The sequence below is a fragment of the Bufo bufo genome, chromosome 6 (assembly GCF_905171765.1).
Source record: "Bufo bufo chromosome 6, aBufBuf1.1, whole genome shotgun sequence".
Lineage (NCBI taxonomy): Eukaryota > Metazoa > Chordata > Amphibia > Anura > Bufonidae > Bufo > Bufo bufo.
Window position 1 is genome coordinate 381,197,949 of NC_053394.1, and position 22,823 is coordinate 381,220,771.

Below are 22,823 nucleotides of genomic sequence, written 5' to 3' on the forward strand. Positions count from 1 at the left end.
ATATATATATTATTTGCAGGTGCCTATTGAATACTAACCCAACCTATTTAACCATTGCAACAGGAGTTTGGCAGTTCAATACCAGCTCTATCTACCTCGCAACAATTTAACGTTTATTTTCAGCGGCTATTATAGTTAAATTATATCAGATATTAGTTTTATTATATTCTATAGTGTATTCAGGCCTATTTTAGACATTGGATTATTGCTTTTGTTTTATGATATTGTTATTTATGCCATTGATTTTATCTTGAATAAATATTAAGAATATATCACCTGGTGGTTCCGGATATTAGAGTGCCCATCTTTACATTTGATATATTACTTTGGTGCTTTGAGTGCGACATCAGATAGGTGCACCTGGCCATCCCAAACCAGGAGGCAGAGCCGTCCTTTATCTGATTTCTCTTGGGTGACATGAAGCCTGATTCTCTGCTATGACATGAAGCCTGATTCTCTGCTATGGGACCTCTCTCCTCTGTCTAGGTGCCGGGGCCTAAATATCTGACAATGGCCTGTTCCAGTGGTGGGTGATGTGAAGCCTGATTCTCTGCCATGAGACCTCTCTCCAATTGATATTGGTTCATTTTAATTTATTTTATTTTTCTTTTCTTTTAATTCATTTCCCTATCCACATTTGTTTGCAGGGGATTTACCTACATTTTGCTGCCTTTTGCAGCCCTCTAGCCCTTTCCTGGGCTATTTTACAGCCTTTTTAGTGCCGAAAGGTTCGGGTCCCCATTGACTTAAATGGGGTTCGGGGCAAAGTTCGGATCCCGAACCCGAACATTTCCGGGAAGTTCGGCCGAACTTCTCGAACCCGAACATTCAGGTGTTCGCTCAACTCTAAAGGCCATCTTAAAAGTATATACGGGCAGAAAATAGTGAGAAGATCCAGACAAAATGTAACGTCTATGGTCAGCTGTAATCCTGCCATCTCCATCTTTCTCATTACACAAGGATAAATTATATAATACTGGTGGATAAAACAAAACTGAAGACAAGATCTTCACAGCCTTCTACAGATCATAGTGGACATTTCATGGGACCTTATCTCCATCTACCTGCTCATCCTGTGGGACATTGTGACATTCTTCTGAACCATCCTGTAGAAGAAGAGGACTGGGACATCTCTCCGGTGTTGTTATCTCTTCCTTATCTGTAGGAAACACATCCAGTGACTGAATTCATTCCTTACATACATATAATGAGAGGACGGGTGTATTTAGTCATGTCTTACCTGGTGATGTGAGAGGCCGGTGATCCTCCATCATGACGTCCTTGTACAGATCTTTGTGTCCTTCTAAATACTCCCACTCCTTCATGGAGAAATAGACGGTGACATCCTGACACCTTATAGGAACCTGACAACACAATGATACAGTCATCACCCAGATACCTTCATAGTGTTCCTGTATAATGTCTCAGCATTCCCAGCAGTGTCACCTCTCCAGTCAGCAGCTCAATCATCTTGTTGGTGAGTTCTAGGATCTTCTCTCTATTGATTTCCTCATGTATCAGGGGGTGAGGTGGAGGCCCCATGATTGGGCTCAGGGTTCTTCCCCATCCTTCAGACACAGGGGCCTGACAGCGCTCACTAGAGGTCTTCTTCACTACTGTGTAGTCCTGGTTATGGAGAGACACAGTAATAACTATCACTCCATACATCTCCAGAGTCCCTCACCTCTCCAGTCATGTCCATCTGTTAGTAACATAGATAAGATGATGTAATATGACATCATCAGAATCTCTCACCTCTCCAGTAAGCCGGAAGAGGATCTCTAGGGTGAGATTTATCATACTCTCCGCCATCTTGTCCCTGTCCATTCTTGTCGGGTCAATCAGGAGAAGGATCTTATACAGAAGATCTCCACTGAGTGGATCCTATATTGTAGGAACCTGAATGGAGAAAAGATGAGACAATGTAAAATCCTACAAAATCTCATGTAAAATACAATAACTGGAGATAAGAGGAGACATGGGAGGAGATAATAAAGTGTAGATGTTGTGTTCTCCCTTTTTATATGGATCGAAACATGTGTGAGGTCAAGGCACATTCATGATATGTCATAAAATCCAATATATATAAAATACAAAACATAAGTTGATAAAAAAAATATATAGAATAAAATGCAGACAGACATGCAGAGTGAACTAACACCCCGGAATGAAGATCACATTAGCCCTTCTACACTACATTTTATTCTAGATATTTTTTTTTATTCCCAGTTTTATGACTTGTTGATCAACTTTGATGTTTAGTATTTTCTATATATTGGATTTTATAATCTAGATCATTTGTATGTTTTATTTGTTGGTATATAGAACAACTGAAGAAACCGCAGGGTGTGCATTGTGAATGACTAGAATACTACAAAAACAGCCTGACACGGTCCGGCCCAGGTTCTGATATCAGCACAGCTCCGGATAAGGAGCGATTGGTCCCTCATTTTTATACTACAGGAACAAAACGTACAGTTTGGAAATGCGTCTGCTGTAACTGCAGTATTAATCCATCGAGTGTAATTGCGGCACCAACCTATTGAGAGGAATAAGCTTATCCTTCATACCATTCCGGACACTGAAACAGCAGAAGTCGGCGTTCCCGTATCCCTACTACACACGCGCAAGTAAGTGTGCCGGCACACGAGAGAACTATAGGATCCAGCAACGCATCGAGATCATAGGTGAGCGGAGGTCATCAATATCAGATCGGGATGGAAGGAGGGGGAGGTCCGACACCCCAGTCCATCAGCTGCATGAAGAGAAGGTACACGCTGTGTTCTGCTGCCGTCTCCCGTCTCTCTTCCTGCTTGCCATAGACACGACAGCAGCGAGCAGGACAGGAGACGGCGCACGCCTTCTCCTCATACAGTTGACCTGTGGGGGTGCTGGAAGTCGAATCCCCGCCAATCTGATACCGATGACCTATCTTGAGGATAGGTCCTCAATATTAAGAGCCTTTTGGAGGGTCAGGATGCGGACTCTGACACCGGAGGGATTGAATGAAGAAATCCAAGGAATTCCAGAATCTCTCCCTGTTTCCCCGGGTCATTCTGCCCTTCTCCAATATGGAGCATTAATACTCCTCCTCATGTGCGCATGCGCTGCACTCTGCTTGGCTCCTCCTCCCCTGTGCTGGCGTGGTGAGCACGAGACGAACACTTCCTGTTCTGCCTCCTTTGTATTCTCTTGGCATTGGGAACAGTGTTTCCTTCCTTCCTGTATGCGCATGCGCCAAATAAATAAGTGAAGGCTTCTCACACACAGCAGCACCAACCCCAAGATGAAGGCAGCAGCGGAAACGCACGTCGGGGAGGACACATCCCCTACAGATGTCTGTCATATGGGTTGGTGATTTTACTATTGTTTATTTCAGTCAGTTTACTTGTGAATTTCCTTTTGCCGTTCTACGATTTCTGTCTCGTCAGCGCCTCACACTGGAGACCTGCGCACTTCTTCTCCGTTATTATTTCTATATCTTTTTGGAGCCTGTTAATATATTTATCATCTAGCAGAATTACCCGGCTTCATACCGGCCATCCATAGCCGTGACATCCACAGCGCCCCCATAGCCGTGACATCCACAGCGCCCCCATAGCCGTGACATCCACAGCGCCCCCATAGCCGTGACATCCACAGCGCCCCCATAGCCGTGACATCCACAGCGCCCCCATAGCCGTGACATCCACAGCGCCCCCATAGCCGTGACATCCACAGCGCCCCCGTAGCCGTGACATCCACAGCGCCCCCGTAGCCGTGACATCCACAGCGCCCCCGTAGCCGTGACATCCACAGCGCCCCCGTAGCCGTGACATCCACAGCGCCCCCATAGCCGTGACATCCACAGCGCCCCCGTAGCAGTGACATCCACAGCGCCCCCATAGCCGTGACATCCACAGCGCCCCCATAGCCGTGACATCCACAGCGCCCCCATAGCCGTGACATCCACAGCGCCCCCATAGCCGTGACATCCACAGCGCCCCCATAGCAGTGACATCCACAGCGCCCCCATAGCCGTGTCATATTTAAATGAATTCGGCCACTGATCTCACACTGCCAACATACAGAGGGTGATGCCCCACATAATTTGAGCTAATCACTGGCCCAAATTTATTTAACCCTTTAAAAAAATCTGTTACTTATTGACATCAGCGACAGTGTCCGTCTGTCCACTTTGCTGCCAGTTCTTGTGTCCAGAACCTGTTTGGGCTGAACTCCCCAGCATATGGTGCGGGCACCACCCTCTGTATGTCACCAGTGTGAGATCAGTGCCCGAATTCATTTCAGTCTTTAAATCACACTTTTCTGCCCATTTTGTGTCCGTCTTTTGTATGTTAATGCCGCTTTTACCTGATTTCCCCTCGAGACGCTCACTGCAACATTATTACTGATGATAAATTCTCCTCATTAAAAAAACAACAAAAATACAAGAGATGCGACTAAGAAACTGACGAATAAAAAAAAAACTTCAGCCTCATCAGTGTCCAATTATTTGAATAAGTAACTGATGTTTTAAGGGGTTAAATGCATTGGGGCCAGTGATCTTGCACTGCCAACATACAGAGGGTGATGACCCGCATCAGAGACAGTGGAATTCAGCCTGGTCCGATCATATTCTGGGTAGAGATGAGTGAATTGTCCTGTATAGTGGTGTAGAACACTGTGCCGTGCAGTAACACACATAGGGAGTCTGCTGTGGTAGTGAAATAATACTGTGAGTCAGTATGACAGGCGTCGCTCCTAGAATCACTGCACACGTCACTTATTTGGGCAGTCACGGGGCCAAAACTGACCAAATAACTGAAGTGTGAACTCAGCCTTACAGGTCAATGCCAGGTATAAAGAACCGTGCAGTGGCCCAAGATTCTACCATAGACTAAAAGAGCGCATTCCTTTTACAGCGTCAACAGCTGATTCCACATGGACTTCTACAGAACCTGATCTGTTACACGCTGATACAAGTAGTATCCCCATGACAGAGAGGAGAGGGTGTCAGCAGTAAGTTTGTGCTGACGTCACTGTTTATTTTACTCTTCTTCTGATCCGACATAAGAACCCCCCAAAAAAACGGATTCTGTCTTTTATGCCTCCACCATCAGTCGGTCAGCATTTGCTCAGAAATTCATCAGTATTGCTGAGGCCAAAAAAAAAAAAAAAAAACAGGAGTAGATCCAAAACAGAGATGACACGTGATTGGAATATTTGCATGTCTTCTGTGTTTTGGACCCACTCCTGCTTTTGGCTCCCAAATGATCAGTCAATCCTGATGCAAAATAGGGATACAGGCCTTACGGATGCTCCAAAGACAGGATCCGTGGGGCTTTACATTACAGACAGATAAGAAGAAGGGTAAAAACAGTGATGTCAACAAGGCCAAACAGGGACACTAGTGGCCCCGTCACAGAAGGTAGCAACAGCGAGAGAAGCCAACATAGTGGCCCCATCACAGGGTGGGGAGGGTGGCAACCACATGAGGAGTCAGCACAATGGCCCCGTCACAGGGTGGGGAGGGTGGCAACCACATGAGGAATCAACATAGTGGCCCAGGGATAGAGTGGCGAGCGTGGCGACAGCATTGAGGAGTCAACATAGTGGTCAGTCACAGAGTGGTGAGGTGGCAACCACATGAGGAGTCAGCACAATGGCCCCGTCACAGTGTGGGGAGGGTGGCAACAGCATTGAGGAGTCAGCATATTGGCCTAGTGATAGAGTGGTGAGGTGGCAACAGCATAAGGAGTCAGCACAGTGGCCCTGTCACAGAGTGGATGAGGTGTGAGGCAACAGCAGTGGTAGTAACAGCACAAAATGGCAGTAGGAGAAGATGGAAGCAGGTGTGTGGCATCAGGTGGAAGGTAAAATCAGAATAGTGGCTGAAGCAGGTGGCCAGAAGAAACAGGTCTTTTTTGTGTGGCACCCAGAATGATCTAGTCTGATGCATCAGGTATTGGCAAGTGAGGTTGGAATTTCCTTCTGAATCAATAAAGTCGTATGATATATTATGTTATATTTAGAGATGAGCAAATTTAAAAAAAATTCAATTTGGGCAGTTTGCTGAATTTTTTGAAAATATTTGATTCGATCCAAATTTATTCACGCAGAATTGCGTTAAAAAACGGCTATTTCCGGGCTGCAGAAAGCCTTTATAGTGGTGTAGAACACTGTGCCTTGCAGTAACACGCATAGGGAGTATTCTGTGCTAGAGAAATAATACAGGGAGTCATGCAGATGACAGGTGTCGTGCTTAGAATCAGGAGTCTGACCGCTCGCAACACCAGCTCCCACGCCACTCTCCTCATCACTACTTGCCTGCCTAGCGGAGGAAGCGGTGGATGTCTCCTCCAGATCTTGGCTGGGCAGTAGCTGCTGACTGTTCTCTAGTAGCTCGTCCTCGCTGTATAGTGGAGCTGAGCCCACAGCATACATAACTTTTCTGGCTGGGGAAAAGGACAGAGGCAGGTTGAGGACAGGTGAGGGCACAGGGCCTGCTCCAGGACCATGCCAACTAAGGGTTGTGTCTGAGGAACCCAGCTGAAAATAACAAACAAAATAATCCCTCAGGAGGTTGCTACGCTATTGTGATGCAACAAATTGAGATTAGGTGGTCACTAGGACCTAAGCGTAACTTTGCAACCTCTCTGACTAATGTTAAAACTCAAACTTTTATTTCACTATATTAAAAGTACCAATAAACTTCTTGGGAACATATGTTAAAAACCTCAGGAGTTGAATAAATCACTGTACAGTTTACCCTGAAGACGCCGAGAGGCTCGGCGAAACATGTAGGGACACAGGACTGAAGTTTTAGGCAGGAGTTGACCAGTGTGTTCACTGAATAAATTTGGACACTCAGAGGGTGGACAATCCCTCAAGCTAGTATGAGCACGGAGTGCGAATATACATATAGATATATCAATACAAGTGGTATATGTCCCTGATTTATTCAACTCCTGAGGTTTTTAACATATGTTCCCAAGAAGTTTATTGGTACTTTTAATATAGCGAAATAAAAGTTTGAGTTTTAACATTAGTCAGAGAGGTTGCAAAGTTACGCTTAGGTCCTAGTGACCACCTAATCTCAATTTGAGGAACTCACCGACTCTTGGCTGGGGGTGTCTGATGTCACTTGCGACGAAGTCGAAGAGAGAGTCAACCATTCAAGAACCATGGGTAGCTGGTCAAGACACGACCGCTAGATGACACTGGGAGCTCAGGCCTCTGGAAGTGACTCCTGCTACCATGACCCCTTACTCAGCTGCGACCTGTGCCTGCGCCAGAAACATTTAGGCTTTTACCACTCCCCTGTGCAGGGCCTGGAACTTCTCTGTCTGACATAATGTTAGCTGAAACAACTAAATAAAAAGGAAATTAAAACACCCCAAAAAACTGCAAATATATTTTTCTTTTGCCACTAATACACGGCAAAAAGGGCTTTAGAACATATAACTGCAAAAGGGCAAATAAGACTTACTGTAGAAATATTTCCTTGTAATAAACCCTGTTAATGGCTGTATCAAACAGCACTTGCACCCCAATAACAAGAACGGTTTGCTGGAATTACAGAGCTGTATAATGGCAATTTGAATCCTGAGTCAGTGCAGCAAGGTGTAATAGGATTGTTCCTATTACCCAGGCTGTAACCTCCCCTACTGAACCTTGTTCTACATAAATGCTGTGGAATGATTCCTCCCTATCCTTTCCCTGCACCTATTAATCATTTTTTCAACACAATTAAGTCTTTCCTAGCACTGTCCCTGGGCTGCTGACGTCTCTCCCTGCACTAAGTACGCTGGGAAATGGCAGAATCCAAGATGGCTGAGGCTATTTATAGGGCAGTGACATCACAGGGCTGGCTGCTGATTGGCTGCATGCATGGCATTATGGGTGATCCCGCTTTCCCAGAGTTCCTTGCTCCATGTCTTTAAACGTGTCACGGTCCCTCAGGTGACTGGTGTCCGGAGATCAGAGAGACTTGGTTGAGCGTGGAGGAATCTAACTGCCTCCTTGATTTCTCTTTATTCAGTGTTGATAGGGTTAATGACCACTTCCCTTTTCTCAGCTGTTGCTCAGTGGTCATCACTTCTACCCTTTATAGTCTCACCCCACCCTTCTGACTATGCGGTAGATAGCTTCATTTCAGTTTGGCTGAGCTGGTGTGAGGTCGTCTCTGGTTTTCCTGTTCTTCCATCTCTACATAAGTTAAGTGCCGCGTTTGTATTTGTTATATTCCTTGTTGTTGTATCTGGGCCTGAGACAGAGACTTCCATTCGTCCATCTGGGGAGGAATGGGTAGTCTCTGGTCATATACTTATTCTAGGGCATTATAGGGAAATCAGGGCCTAGGTATACTGCTTATGAATATTCCTACCTTCAAGGTCTGTTATATTGATAGGTAGTCAGGGCCAGGATTAGGGTTGTCTATGAGGTGACCTGTTTCTTCCCTAGTTTCTAGGCCCAGTTATTGTTCCCCATCCCTCCTGTGTTCAGTGTGGAGTTTTCCCCACACACTGATCGTGACAATATTCATCTCTCCCTCCATCTTACCTTCTCATCTGACCGCTTGCACAAACCTCTTTGGACACATAAAATATTTCCTTCCCAAACACGCACACATACCTCCTGCCCTCTCTTATTCTCACCTACTAACACTTTCTCTGCTTCTCCTTATTGCTGGTGATATCTCTCCAAATCCAGGCCCCCCCCTGAGCAAATCCCCACTATTACCTCTACGTCCCAACACAAATCTCCTTCTACAAATTTCTGCAACCCCTTAAACCTAATAACCAGTCCCCTGACCCCTGCTCCTTTGGTTCCTCTTGCAGGAGCATTAAGGATTGTGTGCTCTGTCTGTAACAAACTGTCTGACATTCATGACCTCTACATCAATCAACTTTCCTTTCTGGGTCTCACAGAAACATGGCTGACACCCACTGACACCTCCTCCCCTGCTGCACTCTCTTATAGCGGATTTCATTTCACTCACCCCCCCCCCCCCCCCCCCGCCCCGGCTGCAAACATGGCGGTGTAGTTGGTCTTCTCCTATCAGACACCTGCTCCTACAGCCCAACTCCACTGCCAGCCTCCATCACAGTCACTTCATTTGAAGTACACTCTGTTCGCATCTACTCTCTCTCTCCAACCTCCAAGTAGCTGTCATTTACCGCCCCCCCAGGCCCAGCCACCATCTTTCTTGACCATTTTAACACCTGGCTTTTACACTTTTTCTGCCGACATCCCCACTATCATGGTTGACTTCAACATCCCTATTGACACCTGCCACTCGGCCGCCTCTCTGGATCACACTCTGGATCTTATCTTTACCCGCCTCTGCTCCCTATCTAACCTTTCTAATTCGCCTCTCCCCCTATCAGACCACAACATACTCACCTCTTCACTCGTCTCTTCTGCTGCTCCCCCGGTCCACACACTAACACCCCCCCCTCCCCGCAGGAACCTTAAACATCTTGACTTTCACTTGCTTTTTGACTCTCTTCTGACACTCTCTACCATTTGTTCCCTCCAAGACCCAGACACTGCCACCACCCTGTATAACACCACAATAAGTACAGCTCTGGACACTGTTGCCCCCCTTACATACAACAAAACCCGAAAAATCAACAGACACCCCTGGCACACCAACCTGACCAAAAAACTCAGACAAGCTTCCAGGGCTGCTGAGCGGCGATGGAAGAAATCCCATTCTAAGGATCACTTCACCGCATACAAGCAATCCCTCCTCATTTACAAATCCTCACTCGCTGAAGCAAAACAGGCCTACTTCCCATCTCTCATATCTTTCCTGTCCCACCACCCTAAACCAGTGGTCCCCAACCTTTTTTGCACCAAGGACCGGTTTCATGCGAGACAATTTTCCCAGGGACCGGTTGGGGGGGGGGGGGTAGGCGGAGTTCTGGGGCGGGGCTTAGGGGGTGGGCGGGACCGACTGATTCACACGCATAACAAAACACAAAGGTGCATATTAAAATATATAAAACTATATAATGACTATATAAACTGACTATGGTCTCTGCTGCACTGGTCTCTGCTGCACTGTACCGTATTTTTCGCCCTATAAGATGCACCTAGGTTTTAGAGGAGAACAATAAGAAAAAAATATTTTTCATTACACCTCAGGTCAGACCAGCAATCAGACCCCCAATGTTAATCAGACCTCAGATTAGACCCCCAATGGCTCAGATCAACCACCAAACCTTTAGCCATCTATCAGCCCCCAATGTCAGCCATAAACCCCCCCCAATGTCAGCCATAAGCCCCCCATTAGCCCGTCATGTCAGCCATAAGCCCCCCATTAGCCCCTCATGTCAGCCATAAGCCCCCCATTAGCCCCTCATGTCAGCCATAAGCCCCCATTAGCCCTTCATGTCAGCCATAAGCCCCCCATTAGCCCCTCATGTCAGCCATAAGCCCCCATTAGCCCTTCATGTCAGCCATAAGCCCCCCATTAGCCCCTCATGTCAGCCATAAGCCCCTCATGTCAGCCATAAGCCCCCCATTAGCCCTTCATGTCAGCCATAAGCCCCCATTAGCCCTTCATGTCAGCCATAAGCCCCCCATTAGCCCCTCATGTCAGCCATAAGCCCCCCATTAGCCCCTCATGTCAGCCATAAGCCCCCATTAGCCCTTCATGTCAGCCATAAGCCCCCCATGTCAGCCATAAGCCCCCCATTAGCCCCTCATGTCAGCCATAAGCCCCCCATTAGCCCCTCATGTCAGCCATAAGCCCCCCATTAGCCCCTCATGTCAGCCATAAGCCCCCATTAGCCCCTCATGTCAGCCATAAGCCCCCCATTAGCCCCTCATGTCAGCCATAAGCCCCCCATTAGCCCCTTATGTCAGCCATAAGCCCCCATTAGCCCTTCATGTCAGCCATAAGCCCCCCATTAGCCCCTCATGTCAGCCATAAGCCCCCCATTAGCCCTTCATGTCAGCCATAAGCCCCCATTAGCCCTTCATGTCAGCCATAAGCCCCTCATGTCAGCCATAAAAAACGGGCACTGGTCACACACGTTCGTGTGAACTTTGCCTAACCTGGCTTTCTTCCAGCCCCGCTCTGTGTCCTGACACATACAGTAGACGGGCACTATTCTATGACCTTATGCTGTGCATTGTCAGGTCACAGTACAGCGCAGCGGGAAGAAGACCAGGAAGGGAGAGTGAATCTGCCGAGTGGCAGCGGCGTCCAGAGCTGGAGAGTTACGTTTGTTTATTTTAAACGTCTGATCCGAGGTCTGATTGGATGGGGGTCTCATAGGGGCTGATCTGAGGCTAATGGAGGGTCTGATAGGAGTCTGATCTGAGGCTGGGGGAACCTGATGGGAGTCTGATCTGAGGCTGGGGGAACCTGATGGGAGTCTGATCTGAGGCTGGGGGAACCTGATGGGAGTCTGATCTGAGGCTGGGTCCCCAACCTTTTTTGCACCATGGACCGGTTTCATGCGAGACAACTTTCCCAGGGACCGGTTGGGGGGGGGGGGGTAGGCGGAGTTCTGGGGCGGGGCTTAGGGGGGGGGGGGGACCGACTGATTCACGCGCATAACAAAACACAAAGGTGCATATTAAAATATATAAAACTATATAATGACTATATAAACTGACTATGGTCTCTGCTGCACTGGTCTCTGCTGCACTGTACCGTATTTTTCGCCCTATAAGATGCACCTAGGTTTTAGAGGAGAACAATAAGAAAAAAATATTTTTCATTACACCTCAGGTCAGACCAGCAATCAGACCCCCAATGTTAATCAGACCTCTCAGATTAGACCCCCAATGGCTCAGATCAACCACCAAACCTTTAGCCATCTATCAGCCCCCAATGTCAGCCATACACCCCCCCCAATGTCAGCCATAAACCCCCCCCCCCAATGTCAGCCATAAGCCCCCCATTAGCCCCTGTCAGCCATAAGCCCCCCATTAGCCCCTCATGTCAGCCATAAGCCCCCCATTAGCCCCTCATGTCAGCCATAAGCCCCCATTAGCCCTTCATGTCAGCCATAAGCCCCCCATTAGCCCTTCATGTCAGCCATAAGCCCCTCATGTCAGCCATAAGCCCCCATTAGCCCTTCATGTCAGCCATAAGCCCCCCATTAGCCCTTCATGTCAGCCATAAGCCCCCCATTAGCCCCTCATGTCAGCCATAAGCCCCCCATTAGCCCCTCATGTCAGCCATAAGCCCCCATTAGCCCTTCATGTCAGCCATAAGCCCCCCATTAGCCCCTCATGTCAGCCATAAGCCCCCCATTAGCCCTTCATGTCAGCCATAAGCCCCCATTAGCCCTTCATGTCAGCCATAAGCCCCTCATGTCAGCCATAAAAAACGGGCACTGGTCACACACGTTCGTGTGAACTTTGCCTAACCTGGCTTTCTTCCAGCCCCGCTCTGTGTCCTGACACATACAGTAGACGGGCACTATTCTATGACCTTATGCTGTGCATTGTCAGGTCACAGTACAGCGCAGCGGGAAGAAGACCAGGAAGGGAGAGTGAATCTGCCGAGTGGCAGCGGCGTCCAGAGCTGGAGAGTTACGTTTGTTTATTTTAAACGTCTGATCCGAGGTCTGATTGGATGGGGGTCTCATAGGGGCTGATCTGAGGCTAATGGAGGGTCTGATAGGAGTCTGATCTGAGGCTGGGGGAACCTGATGGGAGTCTGATCTGAGGCTGGGGGAACCTGATGGGAGTCTGATCTGAGGCTGGGGGAACCTGATGGGAGTCTGATCTGAGGCTGGGTCCCCAACCTTTTTTGCACCATGGACCGGTTTCATGCGAGACAACTTTCCCAGGGACCGGTTGGGGGGGGGGGGGGGTAGGCGGAGTTCTGGGGCGGGGCTTAGGGGGGGGGGGGGCCCGACTGATTCACGCGCATAACAAAACACAAAGGTGCATATTAAAATATATAAAACTATATAATGACTATATAAACTGACTATGGTCTCTGCTGCACTGGTCTCTGCTGCACTGTACCGTATTTTTCGCCCTATAAGATGCACCTAGGTTTTAGAGGAGAACAATAAGAAAAAAATATTTTTCATTACACCTCAGGTCAGACCAGCAATCAGACCCCCAATGTTAATCAGACCTCTCAGATTAGACCCCCAATGGCTCAGATCAACCACCAAACCTTTAGCCATCTATCAGCCCCCAATGTCAGCCACACACCCCCCCCAATGTCAGCCATAAACCCCCCCCCCCAATGTCAGCCATAAGCCCCCCATTAGCCCCTGTCAGCCATAAGCCCCCCATTAGCCCCTCATGTCAGCCATAAGCCCCCCATTAGCCCCTCATGTCAGCCATAAGCCCCCATTAGCCCTTCATGTCAGCCATAAGCCCCCCATTAGCCCTTCATGTCAGCCATAAGCCCCTCATGTCAGCCATAAGCCCCCATTAGCCCTTCATGTCAGCCATAAGCCCCCCATTAGCCCTTCATGTCAGCCATAAGCCCCCCATTAGCCCCTCATGTCAGCCATAAGCCCCCCATTAGCCCCTCATGTCAGCCATAAGCCCCCATTAGCCCTTCATGTCAGCCATAAGCCCCCCATTAGCCCCTCATGTCAGCCATAAGCCCCCCATTAGCCCCTCATGTCAGCCATAAGCCCCCATTAGCCCTTCATGTCAGCCATAAGCCCCCCATTAGCCCCTCATGTCAGCCATAAGCCCCCCATTAGCCCCTCATGTCAGCCATAAGCCCCCCATTAGCCCCTCATGTCAGCCATAAGCCCCCCATTAGCCCCTCATGTCAGCCATAAGCCCCCCATTAGCCCCTCATGTCAGCCATAAGCCCCCTATTAGCCCCTCATGTCAGCCATAAGCCCCCCATTAGCCCCTCATGTCAGCCATAAGCCCCCCATTAGCCCCTCATGTCAGCCATAAGCCCCCATTAGCCCTTCATGTCAGCCATAAGCCCCCCATGTCAGCCATAAGCCCCCCATTAGCCCCTCATGTCAGCCATAAGCCCCCATTAGCCCTTCATGTCAGCCATAAGCCCCTCATGTCAGCCATAAAAAACGGGCACTGGTCACACACGTTCGTGTGAACTTTGCCTAACCTGGCTTTCTTCCAGCCCCGCTCTGTGTCCTGACACATACAGTAGACGGGCACTATTCTATGACTTTATGCTGTGCATTGTCAGGTCACAGTACAGCGCAGCGGGAAGAAGACCAGGAAGGGAGAGTGAATCTGCCGAGTGGCAGCGGCGTCCAGTGCTGGAGAGTTTTTATTTATTTTAAACGTCTGATCAGAGGTCTGATTGGATGGGGGTCTCATAGGGGCTGATCTGAGGCTAATGGAGGGTCTGATGGGAGTCTGATCTGAGGCTGGGGGAACCTGATGGGAGTCTGATCTGAGGCTGGGGGAACCTGATGGGAGTCTGATCTGAGGCTGGGGGAACCTGATGGGAGTCTGATCTGAGGCTGGGGGAACCTGATGGGAGTCTGATCTGAGGCTGGGGGAACCTGATGGGAGTCTGATCTGAGGCTGGGGGAACCTGATGGGAGTCTGATCTGAGGCTGGGGGAACCTGATGGGAGTCTGATCTGAGGCTGGGGGAACCTGATCTGAGGCTAGGGGAACCTGATGGGAGTCTGATCTGAGGCTGGGGGAACCTGATCTGAGGCTAGGGGAACCTGATGGGAGTCTGATCTGAGGCTAGGGGAACCTGATGGGAGTCTGATCTGAGGCTAGGGGAAACTGATGGGAGTCTGATCTGAGGCTGGGGGAACCTGATGGGAGTCTGATCTGAGGCTGGGGGGTGCAGATCTGAGGCAGAGTCCTATGTCCTGTGTCCTGTGTCCTATGTCCTCCATGGGCTGCAGCTAGTGCGCCTGTTACAGTAGATCAGCCTGCATCAGTGTGGAAGGATATTTCAGCTGATGCAGGTGTTGATATTCTAAGTAGTAATAAGTCAGCTAATACTGTAGTTTTAGATAATGGGGCTGGCATAAGTGAGACCTGTTTAAAGGAAGCGTTGACGTGTGACGGCTCTCCTTTGGGGTTTCACTTGTCTCAGTCAGTAAAGGAAAAAATTTGGAGGAGGGAGTACATTGATATTTTATCGTTGCTCCCTTCTACAAAAGATACATTTAAAATTGAGAAGAAAGCATTTGAGAAGGAGGAGGAAAGGAAGAGGGTTGCGCCAAGATCTTTTAATAATTGGCTGCAGGCCTTTTTTATTTATTCTTCAGTATTTTGTGCAAAGCATCCTAATAGTAGTGTTGGTCTGTTTCAGCATATGGACTCCATTTTGGAAGCATACCGCAATTTCGGGGGCTTCGCATGGTTTACATATGATGAGACTTTTCGTCAGAAATTAGCGGTACATAGTAACATGAGTTGGGGTTCTAAGGACGTGGGTCTTTGGCTTAGTCTAATGTTGCCGCAAAAGAGTGGTTTTCAGAGTAGGCCATTTAATTCAATGGTGTCTGGTGCGGTTGCGAAAAAAGGTGTTTGTTTCGCATACAATGAGTCTGCATGCAGATGGTTGAACAATTGTAGATACAGGCATGTTTTTCGGTGTTTTAAAAAATCTAACCAATCCGCTGTACAAAATCAATCAAACAGAGATTTTTCAAAAAGCGCAGACACCAGTGAAGTAGGAAAAAATGCTCCCATGGCTAGATTTGTTTCCAGACCGTCTGAAGGCGGAGCTAATTCATAGAGGTTTTGTTAATGGTTTTTATGTACCAAAATTTACTGGGAAAGGTTGTTTAATAAATGATAATTTGCCATCAGTTAAGAAGCATTTAGATGTGGTTGAGGATAAGATTGTTAAAGAGTTGAGGGAGGGTAGGATAGCTGGTCCTTTTAATTCTCCACCTTTTTCCGATTTTAGGGTATCCCCGTTAGGAATTGTTCCAAAGAAAAATCCCAATGAGTTTAGATTAATTCACCATTTATCTTACCCAGCTAAGGAGTCTTTGAATGATTCTTTGGATAAGGATTTAGCGTCGGTAGCATATACTTCTTTTGATGATGCCGTTTCTCTTATACGTTCTGTTGGGGAAGGGTGTTTTATGGCGAAAGCAGACATTAAGGCCGCTTTTCGTCTTTTGCCAGTAGATCCGATAGGTTTTAATTCATTAGGTTTTCATTTTAATGGTCAATTTTTCTTTGATAAATGTTTGCCAATGGGGTTTTCTTGGTCTTGTTTTTATTTTGAGTACTTTTCTTCCTTTTTGAACTGGGTTGTTATTAAAGAGTTGGGTTCCATGAATGTTATACATTATTTAGATGATTTTTTATTTGTTGGTAGTTTTAATGATTGTTCTCGTTTATGTGAAGGATTTTCTCAAATTTGTCATTATTTTGGTATTCCATTAGCACAAGAGAAATCAGTAGGGCCTGGTCAGGTGATCGAGTTTTTAGGTATTATAATTGATTCAGTTAATATGGAAGTTAGGTTGCCTATGGAAAAAATTGAGAAGGCGAGATTGTTAATTAAGAAAATTGTTTCAGTAAAGAAAGCCCAGCTGAAAGAGGTACAGAGTTTATTAGGTGTACTGGCTTTTGCGTCAAGGGTTATTCCGGTAGGTCGTGTTTTTTCCCGAAGGTTATATATGGCGACGAAGGGGTTAAAATCTCCATATGCACATGTTAGGATCACCAGAGTTCTTAAAGACGATTTAGCAGTGTGGGATGAATTTCTAATTCACTTTAATGGTCGTTGTGCTTGGCAGGATGAATTCCAGGAGGCAGGCTCAATAGGTTTATTTACGGATGCCTCAGGTTCATGGGGTTACGGTGCATTTTTAAATGGCCAATGGTCTGCTGAACCTTGGCCTGATTGGTGGATTGAGTTAGGTTTGAATAAAAATTTAGTGTTGTTAGAATTATTTCCTGTAGTGGTTTCTTTAGTCATTTGGGGTAATGTTTTTAGGAATAAGAGAGTTTTGATTTTTACTGATTATAAGGGTGTGCTCTTTGCAATTAATTGCTTGTCTTCTCATTCAGAAGTAGTTGTTAGATTATTACGTTATTTGGTTTATTGTTGTTTAGAGCTTAATGTTTGGTTGAAAGCTAAATATATTACTAGTAAGGATAATAAAATAGCTGATTCACTTTCCCGCGCGCAGTGGGAAAGATTCTTTTATCTAGTTCCACAGGCAGAGAAATCTGGAATTCCGTGCCCGAAGCGAGTGTGGGATCTTATCCGGATGTAGTCAACAGTTTTATTAAGAAGTCTGTAGCTCCGCGTACATGGGAAGTATACTCATTAGCTTGGAAGAGATGGTGTCAGTTTTGTTTATTTTCTAATGTTTCATGTTTTATTGTTGATTTGGATGTATTTTTTCAGTTTCTGTGTTCCCTGTTAGATAAAGGTTTTGGTTATTCAGTTTTACATTCATCGGTTGCGGGTATGTGTCTTTCTTTTATAAATTAGCTGGTCGTCAGTCGTTTTCTAATCAATTTATAGTGAGACAATTTTTGAAAGGTGTTAGAAGGTCGTTTATAAAAGCTGATGTTAGACGACCAATAACTTTTGAGTTACTCGGGTCTTTAGTGTCAGTATTAGACAGGTGTACATATTCAATTTTTGAAGCGATTTTATTTAAAACTGCTTTTGTGGTGATATTTTTTGGGGCATTACGGATAGGAGAGCTAGTAGCAGCCAATAGAAGGTCTGTGTCACCATTAGAGGTTAGTGATGTTAAATTAGTTGGTAACTTTGTTGAAATTTTTATTAGAAAATCAAAAACGGATCAGTTGGCGAGAGGCTCATGGATTAAATTAGCTATGTTGAACGAATCTCGGCTTTGCCCAGTAAAAACAGTAGGCGATTTTCTTAGAGTTAGACCGCAGAACAAAGGGTCATTTTTGATTCATGAGGATGGGTCAGTGCTAACAATTTATCAATTTAATGCTGTATTGAAAAAATGTTTAGAAATTCTGAATCTAAGTAAAGAGAATTATTCGTCTCATTCTTTCCGAATTGGCGCGGCAACAGTTGCTGCCGGCCTGGGATTAAATGAAGCGATAATTAAGAAAATTGGTCGATGGGAATCTAGCAGATTTAAATTATATATTAGGCCTAATTTGGTTCTTTAATGATTTTGATCTTTTTCAGGTCCAAAGGAGATGGTCATTTGGATTCTGGGCCATTCTTTTGTGTTCTGGGCAGAAAGAAGGGCTGCGGAGCGTAATTATTTTAAAAATAACTGTTTTGGTTCTTGTTTTATTTCCATTATTTGGTTGGGTTTCAGGGGTTTAAAATGGTGCCAAATCATTCCGATTTTGAGGGGTGAGTTGGTTTCATTACCACATCCAGATGTTTTAATAATTCATGCTGGTGGTAATGATTTAGGCAAAATTAAAACCTTAGATTTGTTAGATTATATGAAATCGGATATGTTATCTATTAAGTCTATGTTGCCTGATGTAACACTGATATTCTCGGAAATTATACCTAGATTAATTTGGAGAGGGGAGCAGTTTGGTTTTATGGAAAAAATTAGGAAGAGGATTAATAGAAACTTAGAAAAATTTCTTCCTAAACTGAATGGTTGGTCCATAAGACATACCGAACTGGAAGGTTTTGTTACAGGCCTTTATCGGAATGATTTGGTTCATTTGTCTGATATAGGAAATGATATATTTAATTCAGGTCTGCAGGACATGATTGAGAAGGCCGTGGTTTTTAGGGGGGGACATGCGGGATAATTCCCTCATGTCTGGTGGGTTAGTCACCCAGCTTTGCTGGGGGGATAATTTGTGGAATTAATGAATTTTAAAATGAGTATTTATTGGTGATTTATTTATTTAATTATTATGGTGTTTATCAGCAGTATTATATTTATGTAACCCTTAATAAAAGACCACGGCCAATTTCTACCACAATTTGAGTTTGTATTTATTTATTAATATAAGATTTATGTATTATTTATTATATGTATTATAGCTCATATGGTACCATGATAGTGGGCACAGAAGTTATACTGAATGCCCACCATGGTGCCATTGAGCAGTAGTGTAAGGGTTAAGCTAATTTATATTTTATCATTTTCCCGCCTTTTGGTTTTAAATATATGTTCTTTTACATTTTCCTGAGGTGATTTTAATTGAGGAATCTGATTGGTACCTGGTTGCTTACCTGTTGCTGAGGTACCTGTTTTCTGCCTGTTCCTGATTGGAGGTTGATATTCTTGGGCGGGAAGATTTGATTATTTAAAGAGGATTTCAGCAGGTCCGGAGCTTATCCGCCGCGGAGCCTGGATGAAGAGGACGTCGTCCCGCCCTTCCCTCCCCTTTTTTTAATGAAGAAGTCGTGGTCTGATATTGAAGGGGGGTTAGTCACCCAGCTTTGCTGGGGGGATAATTTGTGGAATTAATGAATTTTAAAATGAGTATTTATTTATTGGTGATTTATTTATTTAATTATTATGGTGTTTATCAGCAGTATTATATTTATGTAACCCTGTAACCCATAAAAGACCACGGCCAATTTGAGTTTGTATTTATTTATTAATATAAGATTTATGTATTATTTATTATATGTATTATAGCTCATATGGCACCATGCATTGAGACCAAACTGAAGTGTTTTTTTCCAGTATTGAGCCCCTAGGACCGAACTCAATACCGGAAAACTTTAACGCTAGTGTGAAAGTGCCCTAAGTCAATTCTATTTTAGACCAAATATAGCAGTCACATTTTTAAGTTGAGAATTTTGGATGGCCCCAGAAAAATGTTACAAATATCCAAATGGCCCTCAGCAGCAAAAAGGTTCTCCGCCCCTGCCCTAATGGAATGTACCTAGAGTATGTAATCCATGATGGTCACTGTGTATACCTTATTTATCTGGTATTATTCTGGGCCTTGGAGCGGGCAATTCTCAGATCAGCAATAAATCTGAATCCGAAGACAAACTATACAGACAATGCTAACCCTCCCGTACACACATTTACAACCAAGTCCTTGTCCTCTAATAAATGAGACAACACCTGGTACAGATTTCAGACCGGTCTTTGCTCAGTCTATCAGATAAAATGAACAAAGCCTTCCACAGACATTTCCAGACCGGTCTCATTCCATCCTATAGAAATGGACAAGGTCTCTCCATACACGTCCTGGATTTCTTGGACACGGTAGAGTCATTAGACCCCTCAGCCTGAACGTCATTCCACTCAATACAGAGCGCTCACATCAGATCTCACAAACACTAACCCCAATAGAGAACTTACCCAATTTGAAGAATTGATAGCTGCTAAGATACCCCCAAACCATCTACTATCACAGATCTCCAAAGTCTCCAAAAGATAAAACACCCTTTAGACAGGGAATATATTAAAGAACGGAGTAGAGATGTCGACACGACCTGGACAAAATCCGAGATAGCACAATTATACCGCCTCTCCCGTGGTATCTCCAGATGCACAAGACTCCAACAGAACGCGTCAAAACTACTCACCAGGTGGTATCTCACCCCAGTCAGACTGAGACAAGGGAAGGGTCTTAGTGATGACAATTGCTGGAAATGTTCTCGGTCGCAGGGCTCTTACTTACATATGTGGTGGTCATGTCCTATTATCATCCAGCCTTTATGGACTAAGATTCTAGAGACTTCAGAAGACCTGAGCCGACTGGGAGACCAGATCACAGACCTCAGAAGACCTGGGCCGACTGGGAGACCGGATCCCAGACCTCAGAAGACCTGGGCCGACTGGGAGACCGGATCCCAGACCTCAGAAGACCTGGGCCGACTGGGAGACCGGATCCCAGACCTCAGAAGACCTGGGCCGACTGGGAGACCGGATCCCAGACCTCAGAAGACCTGGGCCGACTGGGAGACCGGATCCCAGACCTCAGAAGACCTGGGCCGACTGGGAGACCGGATCCCAGACCTCAGAAGACCTGGGCCGACTGGGAGACCGGATCCCAGACCTCAGAAGACCTGGGCCGACTGGGAGACCGGATCCCAGACCTCAGAAGACCTGGGCCGACTGGGAGACCGGATCCCAGACCTCAGAAGACCTGGGCCGACTGGGAGACCGGATCCCAGACCTCAGAAGACCTGGGCCGACTGGGAGACCGGATCCCAGACCTCAGAAGACCGGGCCGACTGGGAGACCGGATCCCAGACCTCAGAAGACCTGGGCCGACTGGGAGACCGGATCCCAGACCTCAGAAGACCTGGGCCGACTGGGAGACCGGATCCCAGACCTCAGAAGACCTGGGCCGACTGGGAGACCGGATCCCAGACCTCAGAAGACCTGGGCCGACTGGGAGACCGGATCCCAGACCTCAGAAGACCTGGGCCGACTGGGAGACCGGATCAAAAACCTCAGAAGACCTGGGCCCACTGGGAGACCGGATCACAGACCTCAGAAGACCTGGGCCCACTGGGAGACCGGATCACAGACCTCAGAAGACCTGGGCCCACTGGGAGACCGGATCACAGACCTCAGAAGACCTGGGCCGACTGGGTAGCATATCGCGCGACTACACCTTTCATTCTGAACTTCGCTCACTCCAACCCCGCCACTTCAGTCTTCACCTCAGAGAAGCCCACCCCATCCCCTCACCTACGGATAGTTTCTCTCACGTGGTCCAGGAAGGTTTGCTCTTCTGCTCTCACTCCATTATAGCATGGTCCTCTGGAAGAGATCCCGTGTATCTTTCATACCTCCCACTCTCCGGCGCACTCAGATACTTTACTTTAATCTCTGTATACCATACTCGCTAGGACTCCTATATCTGGACTATTGCTTATTCTTTCTGATGTCATTTCTATGTACAAAAAGCTATAAAAAGAAATGGACAAGATCTGAAATAAACAGGCAAATAACAAGGACGCAGTTTAACTCTTCAAGTACAAACATTGCCGAACAGCCTTCACTTCATCCAGAGGTGAGAGGATTTGTATCAGACCCAGTGGATCCCAATGATCACTATGGGCGGGCCTTAGCGCTGCTCTAGGCGGTATTCCAGACTACGCCCATTAGTGCCAGTGACGTCACCGCGAACACTGCTAGGCAGAAAGAATTCTGGGCTGAACGTGCGCCATAGCGCGGATCTCAGGCGGCGGTTGTGGCGTCGGATATTGGACTGTGTAAAAGGCCGTTAGATAGGACAGAGGCGTCTGCCTTCATCCCCCATAACCGGCCCCTTCTGGAAGGTTCTTCTCTGCTGCTTTACTTCCCAAACACTTAGTGCTGACACCAGCAGTTACAGGGTTAACAGGGTCTAATGGGTTACTTATCCAGTGAGAAGTGCCCCTCTGCCACTGTGGTGCCAGGTCTTGTGCCCGGAACCTGACCTCCACTGTCTCTGATGCCGGGCATCGCCCTCTGTATGCTGGCAGTGCCAGATCACCGGCCCAAATTCATTTAACCCCTTAAACACACCAGTTACTTATCCAAATCAGTGAAAGGTGCCCCTCCTCCCACTTTGTGCCCATCTGGTGTCATTTATCGCCGCTTCCAACTGGACAGCTGACTACAACTTCTGTCAGTGCTAATAAGAAGCCAACATCAGCCCCAGATGTGCGGATCTGGTGAGTGCTCCACTTACCGGGGGGCGTGTCCTCCTCCTCCTCCGATAATCCTTCACCACGGACCGTCCTGTGTGTTCTCATTTCTCCCAGGCTGTGCTGCAGGAGTAGGTAAAACCCTGTGATGATGTCATGACCACGTGATCATGTGTGGGAGGAGTCAGGCTCCAGGCTGTGCCGCAGGAGGAAGAAAAGGACCTGTGATGATGTCATGACCATGTGATCATATGTGGGAGGAGTCAGGCTCCGGGCTGTGCTGCAGCAATAGGTAAAACCACTGTGATGATGTCATGACCATGTGATCAGGTGTGGGAGGAGTCAGGCTG

At 46.7% G+C, this 22,823-nt stretch overlaps 1 protein-coding gene and 1 long non-coding RNA gene across 2 annotated transcripts in view; both read right to left on the minus strand.

Moving 5' to 3' along the window:
• The window catches only part of LOC121005745 (zinc finger protein 729-like), a 456,628-nt gene that overhangs the window by 199,290 nt on the left and 234,515 nt on the right, over positions 1–22,823 (minus strand).
• On the minus strand, positions 1,584–22,570 carry LOC121003596. Its single transcript, XR_005779538.1, has 3 exons — positions 22,518–22,570; positions 1,756–1,899; positions 1,584–1,626 (listed from the first exon to the last, which is right to left on the minus strand). It is a non-coding gene; the product is annotated as an uncharacterized LOC121003596 (long non-coding RNA).